Source organism: Abramis brama, assembly GCF_963993115.1.
Source record: "Abramis brama genome assembly, chromosome: 4".
Classification (NCBI taxonomy): domain Eukaryota; kingdom Metazoa; phylum Chordata; class Actinopteri; order Cypriniformes; family Leuciscidae; genus Abramis; species Abramis brama.
In genome coordinates this window covers 20,897,251-20,919,287 of record NC_139966.1, presented here as the reverse complement: position 1 = coordinate 20,919,287, position 22,037 = coordinate 20,897,251, and the positions used below count along the sequence as shown (strand labels likewise).

Below are 22,037 nucleotides of genomic sequence, written 5' to 3'. Positions count from 1 at the left end.
CCCATGTTCACTTTTAGCATTTGCATACATATAATATTCAGTTTTCCTCTTCCAAGAAACAGAGCAAAAATACTGATGATTCATTCTGCACTATGTCAATTTTTACCAATCAAATGCTTTCAAGAAAGAGAATGTCCCTCTCCCTAATAACACTTGTAACCAACTAGCAAAAACTAGTTCATAGCTCTGACGTAACTACAGCCTATTGCCTAAAAGAGTAAGCTAAAAAAGCCCTTAAATATGTCAGTGTTCATGTTTTTAAAGTAATACTTTGACACAGGAAGGAAGACTGCATAGTTCACATATAATTTGTACATGTTGGCTAACTTGTTCACCAAATTATAAAATTGAATCTGTTATGTGTTGTGCTCCATTTAGAATAACTAGTGCAAAATGCCCGTGCAAAATAAGTTTTTAAGTGTGTTTTTGGTAATTGTTGGTTTGGTGTGTTTGAGTGCACATTGTTACAATTGCACAGCAAAAGTTCAGTGACATTTTTATTTGTGCATGGTAGAAAGCACACAGTGAACTCTGAGAAAACGCTATGCTTGAGCAAACAGTTTGTGCATAGGCAACTACAAATGATGCCCGTGAAAGAGACCGTGAACGCATTGAAAAGGATATGTTTAGTTGGTGAATAGCATTTACACAGTAGCGATAACGTTAAGCGAAACGTTAGATTCAGTTTACATCCACAAATTAATAAGCGCGTCGATTCAGGGAGCATGCAAAGTGCCCGTGCAAAATCAGTTTTTGTGAGCTGATCGCCGTCAAAAAAGTTCAGGAGATATTTCTTAGCGATGGCTGATTTCAACAGTTTCAATATGATAAAAAATAACTTTTATATTGATTCAATGGATTAATTGCATTTTGAAAAAAAAAAGTCATGAATTTATTGCATTTTTGGGAAAAAATATGGTGAATAGCATAGGGCTACTATTACACAGTAGCGATAACGTTAAGCGCACCAGAATTAAATATAATATTAAGAAGTAAACAGTGTGACTAACAGATTCAGTTAACATCCAGAGAGTGTGTGTTTATTGTTTATTTTTAAACATCCAGAGAGTGTTAAACCACAACCCATTATGTCAGAATGTTTATTTTTAAACCACAACCTTCTAAAAATTATATATTTAACAATATCTTTTGCATTTCTCATCCAAACAATGTCAAACTTGGCACTGCACTTACTCGTGCCCGTAGCGAGACACCTGTCGAGTTTGAAATCCATCGGACTAACGAGATATGCGGTTAACAGACACACACACAGACACACACACAGACAGACAGACAGACGTTCCTGTAATTAGACGTTCCTGCTTGTTGGATTATGATTCTTTAATCTTCAGAGACTAATATTAGCGTAGACGCCATTCTTCTTATGATGTAACGAGTACTGACCTAATCTGTGCAGCCTAACATTGAATTATAATGTATTATGTGAATACTAGGTCAAAGAGATGTGTCTTTAATATAGCTTTGAATTGACAGAGTGTGTCTGCTTCCCGGAAAATGGTAGGAAGATTGTTCCAAAGTTTTGGTGCTAAATAGGAAAAGGATCTACCGCCAGCAGTCGATTTTGATATTCTAGGTATTATTAACTGGCTGGAATTTTGAGATCGCAATGGATGTGAAGGACTATAATGCGTTAAGAGCTCGCTCAAGTACTGCGGAGCTAAACCATTTAGTGCTTTGTAAGTAATAAGAAATATTTTAAAATTGATGCGATGTTTAATAGGGAGCCAATGCAGTTTTGACAGAACTGGGCTAATATGGTCATACTTCCTTGTTCTGGTAAGAACTCGAGCTGCTGCGTTTTGAACTAGCTGTAGTTTGTTTATTAAGCGTGCAGGGCAACCACCCAGTAGAGGATTACAATAATCTAGCCTTGAGGTCATGAACACATGAACTAATTGTTCCGCATTTGTCAATGAGAGCATATGGCGTAATTTAGATATATTTTTAAGATGGAAAAATGCGGTTTTACAGATACTACACACGTGACTTTCAAATGAAAGATTGGTATCAAAGAGCACACCCAGGTTCCTAACCAACGACGAAGACTACTAGTCATCCAATTTTTTATATCAGCTATGCATTCCGTTAATTTTGTGAATTGGTAAATTTCATTAGGTTTTGAAGAAATATACAGCTGAGTATCATCAGCATAACAGTGAAAGCTAATTCCATGTTTCCTAATGATATCTCCTAATGGTAGCATGTACAGAGTGAACAGCAACGGTCCTAGTACTGAGCCTTGTGGTACGCCATACTGAACTTGTGATCGATAAGACATCTCTTCATTTACTGCTACAAACTGATAACGGTCAGATAAGTATGATTTAAACCATGCTAGTGCAATTCCACTAATGCCAATGTGGCAGCTTTGACCAGAGGTACACTAAAGATTTAGGAAAAATTACCGACTACGCCACCCCGGGGGCCTCTTTCCGGGGAAACGCCCTTTAACTGAACAAGGCTCAGAGGTTCGTTGATCAGAGTCAGATATCAGACATGGTTGAGTATAAAACAATACAAAACTTTATTTTCTCAATAAAAGCATATCAAATTTTATTTAAGACAACACCAATAAATCTAAAATAATCTAAACACAAAATGACACACGGACGCTCACTTCAGAATGGGGCGCTGGCTCTCCTTGGCAGAAATGATATAGCAATCATACGTGCACACTCACTGCACACTCACTCCACACCTCACTGTGAACACAGCATTCAGGCAAAAGAACCCACCACCACAGTCGGGACGCTTATTTTCTGCAACTGGCTGCCCCAATTCTGAAGAGAGAAGAAAAGAAAAGTAACACGAAACACACACACAATAAACCAATAATATTAAAAACATTAAACAGAGCAACAGGCAATCTAAGACACAATTTTAAAAGAGTTCACCACATCAGTTTGGCTCATCAAATCGAGGTGCCGCGTCCGGTCACCCCGACAATGCTGGGTGGACAGAAATGGGCAAAACAGCCAACAATGTTACAATAAAGAAACACCACTTTCAGGCTGCCCTCAGGTTATCCACACAGAAGAAATAAACATAAATAAACTTAAATCACACACAATATATATATATGGATAATATATCCAGCACAACTCAAATCAATAAGAAAAAATTATAATTATAATTCACACAACAATGAACTCACAAAAAAAAATCAAATAATGTTTAAAGAAAACAAACTGCAGAAGAGCTGGTGACAGTTAGGTGGCTGATCTGATACTTGGGCGCCACTGGAGGCTTTCGACTCAATTTAGTTACTCACGACACAGTTGATGAGATAAAGGTACCACGCCAACGGCCCACAGTCATCGGTCCAGCTGATGGAGCGCATTCAACACCATGAACATAAACAATGGACGAGGGATCAAGCAGCACAGCGCGTCGACACGCGAACTGAAAGAGAGTTAATAATGCTCGTTGGCCGGTTCAATAGAGCAGACAAACTCGGAACAGTCCCGTCTCACTTTGAACCAGAGGTTTAGTCACTGTAACGAGTCTGATAAAGTCGGAAAAGGCAGCAAAACAATGCTGACAGCAAAAAGGAACATCCGCACAGAGGTTTAGATGAACCCAAAGCCCACTGTAACGTCCCGTTGGCCCGCACCTTAAATATAAAATATAACAAAATATGAATTTGGCCAGCCCGGCTACTAGCAATCATATGTTCATCAACTGTTAAAACATACCTGTAGTGTGATTCACACGGCACCAAACCTGCTGTGTATTAAACACGCATCAAATCGACCGCATCCCACAAAGTTCCCCTGTCCAACCTTTAACAAGAAAACCCATATAATCCCCGTGAAGCCCACGAGTAAACCATGCTAAGTCACTGTCAACAGCTCTTACCGTACAAACATTCACGCGTCCTGCCGGAAACACGGTGTCTCGCTCAAATGATGCAGAGAGAACGCACTCCCATAGCGACACCCCTTTATACGGAAGGAACGCAATTAAAGGGCACTCCCCCTTCATATTAAATAACCCGACAGAAATAAACAGTACTGCTACACCAACATAGTTTTCTAGTCTATTTAAAAGAATGTTGTGGTCAATGGTGTCAAATGCAGCACTAAGATCAAGTAACGCTAATAGCGAGATACAACCACAATCGGATGATAAGAGCAAATAATTTGTGACTCTAACGAGAGCAGTCTCGGGACTATGGTCCGGTCTAAATCCTGACTGGAAATCCTCACAAATATAATTTCTTTCAAGAAAGGAACACAGTTGAGAAGATACTGCTTTTTCTAATATCTTTGACAGAAAAGGTAGATTTGAGATCGGCCTGTAATTGACTAATTCTGTAGGATCCAGTTGCGTTTTTTTAACAAGTGGTTTAATCATAGCCAGCTTAAAGTTTTTTGGTACGTATCCTAGAGACAAAGACGAATTAATGATAGTAAGAAGAGGATCTATGACCTCTGGAAGCATCTCTTTCAGTAGCTTAGTCGGTATAGGGTCTAACATACATGTTAGATTTAGATGATTTAACGAGTTTAGTAAATTCTTCCTCTCCTATAGCAACGAATGAATCAAATTTTTCCTCCGGGAGACTACAATGCACTGCCTGATGCAATACTGTAGTAGACGGTTGCATAGTTATAATTTTGTCCCTGATATTATCAATCTTATAAGTGAAGAAGTTCATAAAGTCATTACTGCTGTGTTGGAAACTTCTGGGCTTGAAGCTTTCTTTTTCGTTAGTTTAGCCACCGTTTCAAATAAATACCTAGGGTTCTGTTTATTTTCTTCTAATAGGGTTGAAAAATAAGCAGATCTAGCAGCTTTTAAAGCCTCTCTGTAAGTAATCGAGCTCTCCTTCCATAAAATCCGAAATACCTCTAGTTTTGTTTTCTTCCAGTTGCGCTCCATTTTTCTGGCTGCTTTCTTAAGGGCCCGAGTGTGCTCGTTGTACCACGGCGTTGGACTATTTTCTTTAATCTTTAAGTGCAACGGAGCAACTGTGTCTAAAGTGCTGGAAAAGAGAGAGTTAAATGTTTCTGTTGCAATATCAATTTCTTCCAAGCTATCCGGGATGCTGAGATGATGAAACTGATCAGGAAGATTATTAATAAAGCAATCTTTAGTGGCAGAAGTGATAGGTCTAACATATTTATAACATGGAGTCGGCTTTGCAGCTTTGGCTAAATGAAGTTTACACGAGACTAGATAATGATCTGAGATGTCATCGCTCTGCTGCAGAATTTCAATGGCATCAACATCTATTCCATGTGATAATATTAGATCTAGAGTATGATTACGACAATGAGTAGTTCCTGACACGTGTTGTCTAACTCCAATTGAGTTTATAATGTCTTTAAATGCCAAACCCAATGCATCTTTTTCATTATCGATGTGTATATTAAAATCACCAACAATAAGTACTTTATCTGCAGTCAATATTAATTCTGATAGAAAGTTCGCGAATTCTTTGATAAAACCTTTATGGTGCCCTGGTGGCCTATATACAGTAGCCAGCACAAATCTCAAACGTGATTTATCATTTATACTATATATTTTTACATTAAGCACTAACACTTCAAAAGAATTATATTTAAAACTTGATTTCTTAGTGGTTTTGAAAATATTACTATAAATTACAGCAACACCTCCCCCTTTGCGTTTCAGACGAGGCTCATGTTTATAACAGTAATCTTGCAGGGTGGACTCATTTAAAGTAATGTAATCGTTTGGTTTTAGCCAGGTTTCTGTCAAACACAGCACATCTAGGTTATTATCTGAAATCATATCATTAACAATGAGTGCTTTTGAAGTAAGCGATCGAATATTCAGCAAACAAAGCTTTAGCATTTGCTCATCTGTATTATAGCTGTTTTTTATTTGTTGAACATCAATTAAATTTTTAACCTTAGATGGGTTTAAACGTAACAGAACAGACACAGTCTCTATATGATGATAGCTAGGTGAAAGAGGCTCTATGTGATGGGATTTATCTGACCTTGGTGACGCGAGGCCGCTAGCAGACAGTCGGTTAAGCCAGTCTGTCTGCTTCCTGACCTGAGCCCCAGATTGTCATGTTTGAGCTCTAAGACTATGTGCCATATTACTAGAGAGAAGAGCAGCACCATCCCAGGAGGGATGGATACCATCTCTTTTCAACAGGTCAGGTTTGCCCTAAAAACTTTTCCAATTGTCTATGAATTCTATATTATTAAGCGGACACCACATAGACAGCCAGCGATTCAGTGAACACAATCTACTAACTATCTCATCACTCCTGCGAACAGGAAGGGGGCCAGAGCAAATTACAGTGCTTAACATCATACTTGCGAGTTCACACACCTCTTTAATATTAATTTTGGTGATCTCCGACTGGTGGAGTCGAACATCATTAGTGCCGACGTGAATAATGATCTTAGAGAATTTACGATTAGCATTAGCCAGCACTTTTAAATTTGCTTTGATGTCAGGCGCTCTGGCTCCCGGCAAACATGTGACTATGGTGGCTGGTGTCTCTATTTTTACGTTCCGTGTGATCGAATCACCAATTACTAGGGCACAATCAACAGAATTCTCAGTGGGTGTTTCATTGAGCGGGGCAAATCGATTTGTTATGGTAATCGGAACGGAAGAGTGTTTTTTTGATCTGCGACTAGAGCGATCCCTCACTGTCACCCATTTGCCTGGCTGTACAGGCACTAATTCAGCTGGAACCGCATCATGTAAAGAGTTCACTATGCTAGGCGCATCCAAAATAGTATCTAAAGCTCTAGCACTCTTACTATCCTCAATTAAAGTTTGGATGCGTGTCTCTAGTTCTGAAATCTTCTCCGTCAGCCTAACTGACTCCTTGCATTTATCACATATAAATCCTATATTGCCAACAGAGAAGGCTATGCTAAACATGTGACATGAAGTGCAAGTGACAATAACAGGACAAGACATTACTCACCGTGTTTGTTGACTGATTCTTACTCACCTGAGCTTTTTATGAACTCAAAGGCGCGGGCGCGCGTGAGAAAAATAAATAAAAAATAGCTGAGCACACGGGTGGCGCGTTAACAGGCTAGCGAATTACTAGCGTGTTGTGCTAGTAGTAACGGAAGCTAGCGATGTCAGGTTAATCTGAGATGTTGGGTAAGCTGTATTTAGTAGTAGTATAAACAACTAGAAATTGTAGTAAATGATAGTTCAAAACAAAGAAATACGAGGCTAAGAGATTACAGAGATTACGGATCTTACAGCACAGAAGCAAACACACTCACAGCAGGCAGTGAGGCAGACAGGAGCAGCACTAAAACGTTAATATGAAAACATTATTTATTGAACAAAAATAACGATTACATATTTAAAAAATAAGAACAGTAATTAAAAATATATATTTTGGTGCAAATAAGTACATTGCAATATGATTGTTCAGAAATAGGTGTATTAATACACAGCACTATCTGTCACAGACACACATGGGAAACAGGAAGATCCAGTAGCAGTATGTTTATTTAAGTGTAATCCAAAATCGTAGTATCCAGGCAGGGGTCAAAATCCAAATAAGCAGTCCAAAACAATAAACAAAACAAGAACAAACCAGGAAACAGACATCAGAAATGTAGTGACAAACAATAAGGACTCCGTGACAAACACTAACCAGACAGGGTATAAATACACAGAAACTAAACAATGTAATGAGAAACAGCTGCGTGCAATGATGATGGGGAACAGCTGAGTGCAATGATACAGTGATGGGTACAGACAAGGATTGTGGGGAATGCAGTTCATAATGTGGATGACACCGTGAGGAAGAGGACCTCTAGTGGACACCCAGGGAACACAAACCAGACACTGTGACACTAGCGTTTACAACGAGATATAACCAGGGAACGCTTTTTGCTGGATTTCTGTGCCAAATCATACAGTAGGTCTATGTTTATATAAGGTTTGCGAACGTATAGGTGCTTACAACTCATTTATTGCTGGGATGTGCATGTTGCTACAATATTTCTTCACTTGCTACAATAGACTTTAATTACGTTCATGGCTATATAAGGGCTATGTGGTCCGAAACGGACGTGTGTCTTGGACAAAATTTGGACCAAATCAGACGGACCAAACAAAGCCAAATTTTCAAAGTCTTTTTTTGGGCAAAATTTTGACCAAATCAGATGGACCAAACAAAGACCAAATTTCAACGTCTATTTTTGGGCTAAATGAAGGCCAGTTTGGGTGTCATCAGTAGTAGTAGGCATTGCAATTTTTTTGTGAATTGGTGTTATGGTGGTTGTACGTCTAGTGGTGAGTGTGATCTTGTCATTGAATTTTCTGGTTCATATATTTATGTAGTAATTAATTAAGATAGTAGATATGTGCTGGTATTTGGTAATGTGATCACTGCAATCAATTTTAGTTGGCTAATACTCCCATCAATCAAAACTTTGCTGACTAGACATTGGCTGCTTTATCCAGGCTTTTATCCAGTCGAAAACCCAGGTGCGAGATTGACAGGGTGCGGAGTCTGTAAGGTGCTCTCTTACTGTTTTGGTCAAAAACAAAGCCTGTGATTGAAGGAGAGAGAAGGAGAGAGAAGGGGAATGTCTCATTTGATCCGGAAGATTCTAAACTACAGTGGAGAGATGGCTTTTGAATGTTGGAATACGGATTAGAATCGATATTTTATTGAAAATGAACATGATGCGAACTATATCTTGAAAACGCTCATGCAAACAAAGGAGGATATTTCATTTTTTTCCCTATTTTTTCGTTGTTTTGGATTAAAAAGTGGGATGCATTTTGAAGCAAAGACCTTGCTACTCTAGGGTAAAGGTAGTGAAATAATAAAGACCTTTTTATGGATTATTAAATGGATTATTAACGATATGGATTATATCGTTATAAAGGTAGTGAAATAATAAAGACCTTTTTATGGATTATTTAGAATCATCATTCATCAACATACAGTGAATCAGCTTGAAGTAGCCTATTCGTGGTCTGTTCCTCCTTTATTAGGCAGGTGCTCATGGACAGTTTACAGAAATGAAATTGAGACATCTACACAGCTTTATTTGTTTACTAAATGAGCAATTATTTGTCTGTTTCATACATCATATTGTTATGCCAGTGCAGTTTTGTGTGCCTCTTTGTCAGAGGACCCAATAATGCTGGACCTGATTGCATGATTATGTTAAAAAAAACTCACCCTAGTTTCTCCTCATTTCTTGTTGAGCCAGGTTGAGATAGCATCCCCAGAAGAGGACAGAGTCAGCGTGAGAGAGGAGAGCAGAGAGCAAGAGGATTACATAGATTACTTTGACCGTCCTGAGCCTTCTATGCTACAGAAGTTCTTAGATCACCACCCGCAACAGATTTCCAAAAACCCTGTAGTGCGGAAGGTATTCACGTGTAAATACGAAACCAGCAGGAAGTGGCTCACATATTCCGAGAGACGTCATGCATTGTTTTTTTATGTGTGTATGGATTTTGAGAAGACAACTGTCACCAGCATATTTATGACTGGAACGTCAGATTGGAGACACCAGGAGCATGAAAAAAGTGTAGCACATCAAAACTGTGCCGAAGCTTTTTTCTTGAGGTGCTCCAAAGCAGACATCAGCAGCATGTTAGCTGGAAGTTAGCATCATTCTGTACTGTAATATTGTTTGGGGTGCAACATGCCAAACATATCTAAATAAGATTTTATTAATACAAAAGAAATTCTTAAGAATTATGAGTAATTCAAATAGATCGTCATCATCTGCTCCGCTTTTCATAAAATATAACATTTTGACAATATTTAATGTTAACATCTATTGCATAAATATCTTTATGTACAAGTATGTGAATATGACAAATATTATGCCCAGAGCTTTTAATAACTTTTTCATGTATTCTTCGGATGTTCATGCCTACTCCACAAGGCGCTGTAAAGACTTTTATCTTCCTTTTTGTAGAACTACAGCCAATCAATCTACACTGAAATACAGAGGGCCTTCCCTCTGGAATCATTTAGACCCCGCTTTAAAGACTAAAACCACTCTAAACTATTTTAAAAGAGAGCTGAAAATAATGTTAACATGTAAATAAGTTTATCTTGTTAATTTGTTATATTGAAATGATTGATGTATTGTCTTGTTTGATTATGTAATTTTATGTCCATTTAATGTGATTTTGGGGAGGTGGTTTTATAAGACCTCATGGTCTTCTCACTCTCTCCCGCACAGTATTTTCGTTTTCTTCTTTTATGGATTTGTAAAGTTGTATTTTAAATGTTATATGTGCAAATAAACTTTCAACTTTCAACTTTCAAGTCAGATGTCTGCTCATAGAAAGCAGGTGAGAAAGAGACGGCAGGTGTTGGAGCGTGTAGTTGACATTGTGAAAGTGCTTGGCAAAAGGGGGTTGAGCTAAAGGCACAAGGAACATGAGACAGCGTATTCACTGGACGGTAACTCCATAGATCATGGTAACTTCTTGGAATTAATCATTTTGTTAGGGAAGTATGATATCTGCCTCAAAGAGCATCTCAATGATTGTATAGAGAAGAGCAAACAATTGCACCAATCAAGTGGAACGAGGGGTAGAGGGTCACTAATCACACTACTTTCTAAAAGCACTATTAATTCTACAATTGATGCCATTGGGCATCTAATTAAAGAGTTCATTGCTAATGATGTCCGGAAAGCTGGAATGTTCTCTGTTCAGCTGGATGCCACACAAGACATAACTACTCAGGATCAATGCTCAGTGATCTTGAGATATGTTACTGACACTGTGCATGAGAGGCTTGTGGCTTTAGTGAGGTGTCAGGCTTCCACTGGGCAATACTTTGTCAACCTACTCTCAAAGGTCTTAGAGCACCTAGGTTTAGACAAGGCCCTACAGTATGTATAGGCAATTCAACTGATGGGGCATCCAATATGCAGGGCCAATACAAAGTATTTTCCGCACTTATGACCTCCCAGTCTCCCACTCATGTGCATGTGTGGTGCTATGCACATGTACTCAATCTTGTGCTTGCTGACACTACTCAGACAGTCATTGAAAGTGGAACACTGTTGTAAAGACCACCCATTGGCCCAACGACAGAAATCCAACGGTATGGGAGAAGGGCAGAGATGGGAAGTAACGAAGTACAAATACTTTGTTACTGCACTCAAGTAGATTTTTCAGATATTTTTACTTTACTATTTATTTTTGTGCCGACTTTTTACTTTTACTCCTTACATTTTAACATGAATATCGGTACTTTCTACTCCTTACATTTTAAAAAATTGGCTCGTTACTTTAGCTTCAAATAATTTCAGTGGAGTCGTTATTATTTTTGCGTCATCAACCCTTCACAGGGAGTATGATTGACAGGCGATGTGACCAATCATAATCCGCCATTTTGTCCGACAAAGCAGTCAGGAGAGTTAGTAGATTAACATTGGAGGATTTAAACTTGAAAAACGAAGTGTACCGACATCTTTTCGTGTAAAAACATCATTCCCTCCTATGTTCGTTCATGTTTATTTGATGCTATAAATTAACTAGAAGGAAGAGATGATCGGTTCACGAGCAGCTTTAACTGAGGCTCTACAGCGATCTGTCACAACACATTAAAGAGACACAAAACGGTATTTATTTTTTAAATTTCTTTAAAAAATGACCAAATTTGAAAGGTGAGTCTTTGTTTCATATAAAAAATAGCCTGGTCTGTCCTGTCTCTCAGCCCCTTGTCAGTGTCCTCTCTGCTCCGCGATGCGTGTTTAAAGTGTGTGAGAACATGGTGTGGCGTAAGAGCGGCGTCGCTTGTCGGACATAGCAACAGTAACTAAAGGGAACGGAAGGGTTTGGGACTGTTCGCAAACTGGTCTTTGCGAACGGTCAAATGAATGGGAATATACGTTGCACACTTGACCCATCACTACAAGACGACTCGACAGATTCGGCGGCATTCATTCGCGGAAAAATCATTACATAGCCTACATGTAGATTCCTTTAAATGTTAAGGGGAAGATTAAAAAAGAGAAACTGGGTCTGTGAATTCTCACAGAATCACAATTGAATTCATATATTGCTACTCAGTCAGAATCTCTCTCTAACCTGGATGAGTCTCTGTCACAATAATCATATAGGCTATGTGATGTTTTAGGCCTATTGGCAGACATCCATTTAAAATGTAACGTTAGGCAATGGCATATAAAGAACCTTTTTTCCAGATCCACTTAAGTTTCTCAGCTTGCACTCTAGTAACATTTGTGTGGTCCAGGTAGCTTTGCATAAAAAAATGGTTATCATTCGCAAGGCTACTTTTACTTTTATACTTTAAGTAAATTTCCAAGCCTGTACTTTGTTACTTTTACTTGAGTAAAGAAGTTAAATCAGTACTTCTACTTTTACCAGAGTATTTTTTAACACAAGTATCTGTACTTCTACTTGAGTACGAGAAGTGAGTACTTTTGCCATCTCTGGCGAAGGGATAATGCGTGAATGTCTTTTCAGCGCTCCAGTGAAGTTCACTTAATTTATTGGAATTTAGTTTCAATATTACTTTATCTTAGCGCTTAATCTTACTCCAATTTCAAATGATAATCAAATTTGTGTTTCTTATTAGATATCTTATTCTTATTTCGTGTTTCTTATTAGAAAATAATCATGAATATTGATTATGATTTAATTTAGATCTTTGATTATTCTGAGTATCCATATTTTCAATTATTCTTTCATTATGGACCCAATCCTGCAAAGAGTCACATGCCCCGGGATTACGTGTTTCTCATGGACACAAACTTGTCAGTTCTGAAATAGTCAGTGGATGTAGGGTTTGCCAATACCTCTGAAGTCGGTTGCCTACTGCTCACTCGTACAAAAAAGTGTCGTTTATTTTAGCCACTTCCATACAACTTGCTAAATCAGTGATGGACAGAAATCAAAAGGTCTTCAGATGACGTGCCTACTGCTCCATTCATACATGCGCCTTTAGTTTGACCTACCCTAACTAAGATTTGCGGTAGCACCAACCTGCTTATAATCGACTAAAATAATGATTTCAGAATACTTCAGAATAAATCAAGATGGAACATTTATTTGTCAGGTAAAATTGTATCATGCCAATTACACAAGTAAATGATTCATCAGGGAGTCTTACCAGAGGGTCAATTTATGGTCAAAGTGAAGAAAAAAGCCTCAGGCACCTCTCTCCAATTGGTGAGACAAGATGGTGGGCCAAACATGAGGCACTCCAAAAAGTTTTTGGACATTTTGGAAAGCCAGAGAATGGCCTTTTCACTGATGTATTGTTCACACTGGAAGCCATCGAAAAAGAAGGTGAAAAGCCAACTGTACGTGCCAAAGCACAAGGCTTTAATGAGGGCCTTCATAAATATGAAACCGTGTTAACTGTTCAGATATTCCTCCGAATATTTGACCAAACTACTCCACTCTCCAAGTACCTCCAGACAGAAAGGATGGACATCCTCTCTGCCCATCGAATGGTGATTGCCACACAAGAGAGCCTCAAACGCATAGCAAGGGATTTCTCAAGTGTGAAGGCAGCGGCGGACACGTTTGTGAAATGGACAAATAAAAACATTGAAGAAAGGGAGGAAGGAACAGACATTAAGGTAGAGACTGCATTGCCTCAGAAAGCAGGGCTGAAGAGATGGCTCAAGATGAGCTTATTAAGTGATGCAGAGAGAGCGTACGAGGTCAATGTACAACACTCAATTCTTGATACAGCTGTTGAGGCCATTCACAGAAGATTTATGACACATGGCACTCTTTTTGCAGATTTGGCCTGGCTGGACCCCAGGAACTTTCAGCAGATCAGGGCCACTTCTTTCATAGTCAGGCACTTCAAGACCTAAGTAAATGCCTCATCAAATTTGACAGCACAGCTACAGTGGACAATCTACAGTCAGAACTAAAAAGTTTAGCAGGACAATGGGACAGGCTCAAAGCATCACATCTGGATGAGTACAAGTCCAGAACAGTGGAGGATGTATTGATAGGACAGGAAGAGGAGACTGACATTGTGCATAAAAGCTGTGCCTCCTGCAAAAATTGCCCACTGTGCTGCTATGAAATACTCAGGCGGTTCAACATGTTGTCAGGTGCATATCATCTTCTTGGGCTTGCATAGAAGTTCCTGCTTATCCTTTCCCTGACTCAGGTGGCCTGTGAAAGAACGTTCTCAACACTCAAATTCATCAAAAGCAGACTTAGGAGCACTTTGTCAGCAAACAAACTGGAGGCATTTATGATGATGGCCACTGAAAAGACATTCTCATGGCATTGGACTCTGACGTAGTCATCGATAGGGTCGCTGAGAAGAGTGAATTATTGAGAAAGCTGCTCTTGTAGCTTAATAAGGTAAGATGTTTTTGAAATGATTATGAAAATATTCATTGCAATGTAGCAGCTGTCTTACCTCTCCCTCTCTCGCTCACTCTGTGAGTTTACAGTAATTCAATGTTACTGATCATCTGAGCAATCATTTATCATAACTACTCTCGCTCTCTCTCTCTCTCTCTCTCTCACACACACACACACACACACACACACTGCTCTTTTGTTTTTAAAGGTTCATCCAAGGAGTTCACAAGTGTAGCGGGACCGTAAGAGAAGACTACCTCTACATATGCACGACTACGCCACCCTGTTAAACAGGGAACTATGTATAAATTTAACTTCCTACAAAAGGACACACAGGAGCGTGGTTATCGAAGAAGGGCCTAAGACGTGGATACAAAAAAAATACAAAAGCTTTATTTAAGTAACAATCTTAGAAGACAGCATTAAAAGACTGGGTCATCATTCATCACTCGACATTCACGGCTCTAATGAACCCACAAAGGAGACCGAGGCTTAACAATGGCAGGTACACTATTTAGTGAGCACAAGGCTCCTATAATCACTCTTACCACCCTGTGCACAGGTATCAACACACGCACTCCAATAAGCTCAAGCATGAACGCACAGCACTCTGTGACAAAACCTCCACACGTGAGGGCCTACTAGCGGCCTGCCCGGAAGCCTCGGCTCCTGTAATGAAGGCACAATTACCACAATAATCTCAAACAAAGGACACTTAATTTACAACAAAACAAATGATAAACATTTAAATTAATAAATCAGAAAATCATGAAACAATACTACAATGATGGAGATCAGGATTTGATATCAAAGCTAGGTGTATGTTCACCTCAATATCCTTCTCGCTGCACCCCTCAAACAAAACAAAAACACACTACAAGACAACTTCACAAAAATAGTCAAATAAAGAACACAATTACACAAACATTCATCAAGGAATACACTAAACAAAATTATAAAATAAATGTACAAAAAAACACAACTTGCAAACACATTGAAGGACTAGTAAGTAAGTAAGTAATTTTAATTTATAAAGCACATTTACACACAGCGCAAGCTGACCAAAGTGCTGTACACTCAATGACCAAAAAAGCACAGTTAGAATAAAAACACATAGCACCAATAATCACAATTGTATGAAACATAAAAAAAATAAAAAAAAATAAAAACTTTCAATCTCAGAGCACACAACACAGAAAATACAGATAACAAACAGGAGTGCCAAATTTAAGGAGCAAGAAAGGCCAGGGAATAAAAATGAGTTTTTAACTTAGATTTGAATGCGACAATGGAGGGGGCAGATCTAATATCCTGGGGGAGCTGGTTCCACAAACTCGGACCAGCGACTGCAAAAGCTCTATCACCCTTCTGTTTAAGCCGTGAGCGCGGCACAAACAGGAGCCCTTTATTTGACGATCGTAATGACCTTTGTACTGAATGTGGCTGTACAAGGTTAGTGATATAAGTTGGGGCGAGCCCATTAAGTGCCTTAAAAACAAACAGTAAAACTTTAAACTGAATCCTAAAATGAACTGGTAGCCAATGCAAGGAGGCCAGAACTGGGGTGATGTGCTCACGCTTCCTAGTGCCAGTTAAAAGGCGCGCTGCTGCGTTTTGCACCAGCTGCAAGCGTCTAAGAGATGATTGTGGGAGGCCGAGGTAGAGAGAATTACAATAATCCAGCCGTGATGTTATAAAGGCATGGATAACTTTCTCAAGGTCATTATAAGATAGAAAAGACTTTATCCGTGAAATCATTCTAAGCTGATAAAAACTATTTTTGACAACTGAACTAATCTGTTTGTTAAGGCAGAGTTCTGAGTCAAGGATGACACCCAAGTTTCTGACATAAGGTTTGATGAATGGAGTGAGGTGGCCTAAATTTTGCTCCACAGTGCATCTTGCCTTGCGAGAACCAAAAATAATGACTTCTGTCTTATCATCATTTAGCTGGAGAAAATTGTTAGCCATCCAATTTTTAATGTCATCAAGACAGACTAGGAGAGAATGTATGGAATCCCGAGATTTTAAAGGCAAGTACAGCTGTGTGTCATCCGCATAGAGGTGAAAAGAGATGTTGTGCTTCCTTATGATATCACCCAGTGGGAGCATATACAGGTTAAAAAGCATAGGACCCAAGATGGACCCCTGAGGGACACCGTATGAAACGGAAGCAGAGGATGAGGAGAACTTGCCAATCGATACTAATAAAGTCCTATCCTTGAGATAGGATCTGAACCAAAGTAATGCGGTCTCCCTAATGCCCACCTGCTGATCAAGGCGAGTAAGGAGGATGTTGTGATCAACGGTGTCGAAAGCAGCACTAAGATCCAGTAATATCAAGATGGCATTATCACCTGAATCTAGTGTGAGAAAAAAATCATTAGTTACTTTGAGTAAAGCTGATTCAGTGCTATGAAATGATCTAAAACCTGACTGAAAAGGTTCTAGTATGTTATGGGTGGTCAAAAAGGGAAGCAGCTGTGACAAAACAGCTTTTTCCAGAATTTTAGAAATAAAAGGAAGCTTAGAAATGGGACGGTAGTTATTTAGACATTTACCATCAAGATTGTGTTTTTTAAGCAGGGGTTGGACAATCGCATGCTTAAAACATGTAGGGACATTGCCAGATGCAAGACATGAATTTAAAATGACCTGAATGGACGGGCCAACTACATCAAAAACATCCTTTATAATAAAAGATGGAATAGAATCACAAGATGAAGTAATAAGTTTCATATGTGAAACTAAATTCCTCAATTCAGTGAGAGAGATGGGCTGAAATTGGTTAAAAATAGCTAATGCACCAGAGCAACCAGGCGGAGTAACAGATGAGGTGAGGGTAAACACTGATCTAAAGTTCTCAATTTTATTAGTAAAAAACTTAAGAAATTTCTCACAAGCATCAGTGGATGCATCAGCAACTGGGGAATTTGAGGGGTTGATCACAGAGTTTATAGTACTGAATACAATTTTTGGTCTGTTTGTGTGTTTACTGATCAAATCAGAAAGATGCTTTGCTCTGGCTATTTTTGCAGCTGCCTGAAAAGAAGCTAATGCAGATGTAAAAATTTGAAATGAAACATTGAGATGATCCTTTTTCCATTTCCGTTCAGCTATACGGCAAGCCCGCCTAAGAGAGCGCGTATCCTCATCTAACCAGTAATGAGATTTTAATTTGGGGCGAGTGTATATAAAAGGTGCTACAGAGTCAAGTATGGAAGAGCAAGATGAGTGAAAAAGGGTAACTAATTCATCCGTGCTAGAGGAGAACGATGCCGCTGTTGCAATAGTAGAAGCAACATTTTCACTCAAAAAACTATCAGAAAACTGAACTGCAGTGAGAGGATGTATCTGGCGAGAGTAACAGTCCTGAACTCTGACAGTTTGCAGAGAACTAAAAAGGGTAATGTCAAATATAATGGGCTTATGATCAGAGAAAGTGGCCTCCTCAATCATAATGTTATCAACAGTAAAACCATAAGATAAAATTAGATCAAGAGTATGTCCCAGCTTGTGAGTAGCTTTATCTATATGTTGCGTAAGGCCAAAGGCATCTATTAGATCACAGAATTCGCTAACCATAGGTCTATCTGGACAGCAGACATGAATATTGAAGTCACCAAGTATAAGGAGACGATCATACAGTGACACAAAATGAGAAAGAAAGTCAGAGAATTCTGTTATAAAGTCTTTGTCTGGCTTAGGGGGCCTATAGATCAGTGTACAGACCATTGATGACATAGTAGATTCTACAATTACACATTGCAGTTCAAAGGAGGAAAAACTCCCTGCAGATAGTGTATGTAATTTAAAAGTGTTCCTAAAAACAAGAGCCACACCACCTCCTCTTCCAACGCTCCTTGGCGTGCTAATAAATGAACAATTAGTTGGACAAAGTTCACTAAAAACAGACGACTGGCCAACTCCAGCACTAATCCATGTCTCAGTTAAAAACAGGAAGTCCAAATTATGACGAGAAAAAAAGTCATTGAGAATGAAAGTCTTGTTAGACACTGACCTGCTATTGACCAGAGACATTTTAGCATTTGAGTAAACCGCAGCCTGGGGGCAGTGAGAGTATTCCAAAGAGCGAATGTTCAGCGAATTTACACCACCACTACGGATACGCAGTCTCGGTTGAGCAGGTTTGACGTACATTTGGGGTCTATGCAGGGTGATGTGAACGTGACAAGAGTACCTCAGATCCCACGAACGTCGAGCCAGGTAGAGACCTTTCCGATCTAGGATGTCCGCAGAGAGACGGCAGGGACCTAATTGTGCGGTAAAAGCACTCGCTCCACTCCTGATCTTCACCCGGATGCCTCCACGTTTGCCTCGGCGCCTCCGACGCTTTCTCCGGTTAGAGATGCAGCAAGGAAGCCGAATGACGCACTCCGCGATAGGGTAAATAAACGGAGGGTGACAACCGTCGTTGAGAACAGGGTTCACCGATGCGTTTCTGAGATCCAACAAAGTTTTGTGATCATAGGACCTTGTTGTAGCAGCAACAGAACAGTGCCGACATATCGTAAATGACAACACAAACAAACATAGTAGAAGTTGACGGAGCTGACGGCAAGCCGACAAACACACTGGCGCCATCATGCTCACGTCAACGTAAAGCCGACTAGTTAAAGAAAAAAAAGAAACAAAAACACAGCGATCACGAGAACCATGCTGGAGAGCATGCGTCACCCAAACATAGCCTAGATCGAGCGCGCACGTGTTGATAAAAGAAGTTCAGTTGTCACAGGAGAAATCCGGGATACAAAGCAGCAACGTCAATCAGCGTTTCCTTGCCGAACAGTCTATTCCTCCTTCATTTCATAACTAGGCGCACATCCACGTCACGCACACACAGAAGGATACCACCGTGTCACAAAGCACAGGAATGCAGGCAGGGCATATGAATAGCCACCGCCAACGACGAACCATCAGCCATAATGCTCAAAGCAAACGGGATGAACAAACCGGAACGGGCGGTCCCCGGCAATGACGCACAGACGGTGACCACCCACGGTGCATTCAAATCCCTTTTTTTTATACACTCCCTCGCGGAACATAATTGGACACTAATTACCCACAAGCATTAAATTAATTTGTTAAAAAAAAAGGAAACTCTGTACGTCCCACCACACAAGCATCCTTTTGACTAAGTGAGTTAACAGTTTATTCAGTGCTATACTTTGGAAAGCATTGATCATTTGATCAATCATTTATCATGTGTATTTTCTTTCTCTCTCTTTCTCTCTCACACACAGGATGCCATCACTTCTTTATTGGAGGATGAGTTTACCTGAATCCTTTTTTACTTGGTAAGTTGGCAGTTTATCTAATGCTAAAGACAGTTATCCTATGATCAAAAGTTTATCATATTTACTTTCTCTCTCTGTCACAGTCTTGAGTTTTAAGGATTCATCTAAGGGGTACACAGGGCTCCTTTTGACTTTTCTGAGTTTAAAATTTATTCAACACCACTTTGTTTGGAAAACAGTGATCATCGGATCAATCCTTTCTCATGTCAGTTTATAAACTGCTACTTTTATCAATCACTGATCAATCTTTTACCATCATTCTCTGTCTCTCTCTCTCTCACACACACACACACACAGACAAGATGTCCTCTCCTGATTTTTTATAAGGATTTATAAGGAGTTCACCTGTTCATCCTTTTTGATTGGGTAAGTTAACAATTTATTCAACACCACTTTTTTGAAGTACAGTATGTAATGAGTCAACTCTCACTGATTCTTGCTTACACTGTCACGGTACATGTATTCTCTGTTCCTTCTAGTCTTGTGTTTATGTTGTTGTTTGAGCGCGTGTGTTGTGGGCGTGAGTGTATGACATCACTTGATCCGCTCCAGCTGATCATCATCACATCACCAGCTGCAAGCAATATCACGACTCCATAAATACTTACCGTTGTTCTATCATCCTTGTCAGATCGTTGTTTGATGTCGTTCGTGTTGGTGTTCCCGGTGTCCAGTTCCTGCCTTGTGTTCCTGTTCCAAGTCTTCGTTGTGGATTCATCCGTCGTCTCACCGTCACCTTCACTGCACTTCTTCACGGATCCTGACCATCGAAGTCCCTGCGTCACTCTTCACCACCGGCTTGTACTGTTGTCCTGATATTCTAATAAACCACTTGCAATTGCTTCCTGTCTCGTATCCAGTCATTATGACATACACATTACATGGCGTTAGGAGTTGGTATACGTATTCAGGGGAGCGCACGGATGGGTGGTTTTTGTGATCTTATGTGGTGGTGGGCCGGTCTGGGCCAAAATGCCAGGGCTGATTTTTGGTCCCAGTCCGTCCCTGCCCTCAAGTGACGAGATCATAATGCGGTGAATACCCGCTCCCATTTACTTCATAGCGTCGCGATCTGTACACTGCTGTCTCTCTCTCACGCTCGACATACAGGAGTCACTTGGAGAAGTCGGAAGCTCGTTGCGCGTGATGCGCGCTGTGAAGGTGCGTTGGGGATAGGGATGTGACGGTTAGTATATAACCGTGAGACCGACAGTTATAGTTGAACACCGTCATTACAACTCTATAACCGCCAAAACCGTGTTATTAAAATATTTTTTACAAACATTTTTTATCATTGAGAATGTTTAAATACTAATTAAAAACAATTGTTAACAGTCTGTGTTAAATAATGGTCTACGTCGTTTCCAACTGTATTTGATTCTTTGCCAAGTACCCCCTGACCGACCGCCAATCATCTGAGATAGAAATAAAAGCTATGATATAGTGATGTGCCATCATTATGAGATTTATTAAACAAATGAAAAACATTTGCAATAATAAACATTAGCAATGAACATTTGCAATCGGGAGACATGGTTTTTACCACTTAATGAAGTTTTGTTTTGTAAATCGTCAGACATGATTTTTACCACTTCATTAAGTTTTGCTTTGTAGTGTAACCGCATTACTGTATGAACATTAGCTCAAATGATATATAGGAAATTTTAATAATTAATCAGGAATATGATTAATATATATCGCATATTACAGTTACATTAAATTATCGAAGCTGAAAATAGATCGATTGTATGAAAGATCACCACAATGAGTTATGGTTCGTCATTCATATATCAACAGTCTTATTACAGATCGATCATATAGGATAACTTTTAATGGAATTAATTTAGTTATCGAACAATATGTTCGTCCAGCAAACCGACCATACGACTTCTTTATCAACTCTCAAGAAAAATTATCCTTCTTACAAACGCAAGAAAGAGTATTTTTCCTGGCCATGAAAAAACAGCAACTCTCTGTGTTTATAAAATTAGGTTACTAAAATCGTAACCAAAGTAAAGCATGTAGCTAGATCGAAAACATTTCATTGACTTTTAGTAATGTGAGCAGAAAACAGTCAATCGAGGATATATTGGGTTTTAATAATTGAACTAAGAATACATCAAACTACGGTTACACACGGAATATATGTATATACACCCGAAACACACAAAACGAAAAACATTACAAGAACGGACACGAATTAACAGAGGATGAGAGAGAAAGAGATCAGAAGATGAGAGAGGTGAGAGAGAGGGAGAGAGGATGAGCGAGAGAAAGTGAAAGCAAAAATGTCAGGATGACAATTTTCACAGTCAACTCGTGAGAGACACCAAGCAATCAAATCACCTTAAAGAGCATATTGCAGGTAAAAAAAAATCA

General features: G+C 39.4%; 1 long non-coding RNA gene across 1 annotated transcript; it reads left to right on the top strand.

The window, feature by feature from the left end:
* The first annotated feature begins 18,667 nt into the window (after positions 1-18,667).
* On the top strand, positions 18,668-20,433 carry LOC311081174. The gene is made up of 4 exons (XR_014605822.1): positions 18,668-18,747; positions 19,605-19,658; positions 19,956-20,024; positions 20,290-20,433. It is a non-coding gene; the product is annotated as an uncharacterized lncRNA (long non-coding RNA).
* Positions 20,434-22,037: the final 1,604 nt, after the last annotated feature.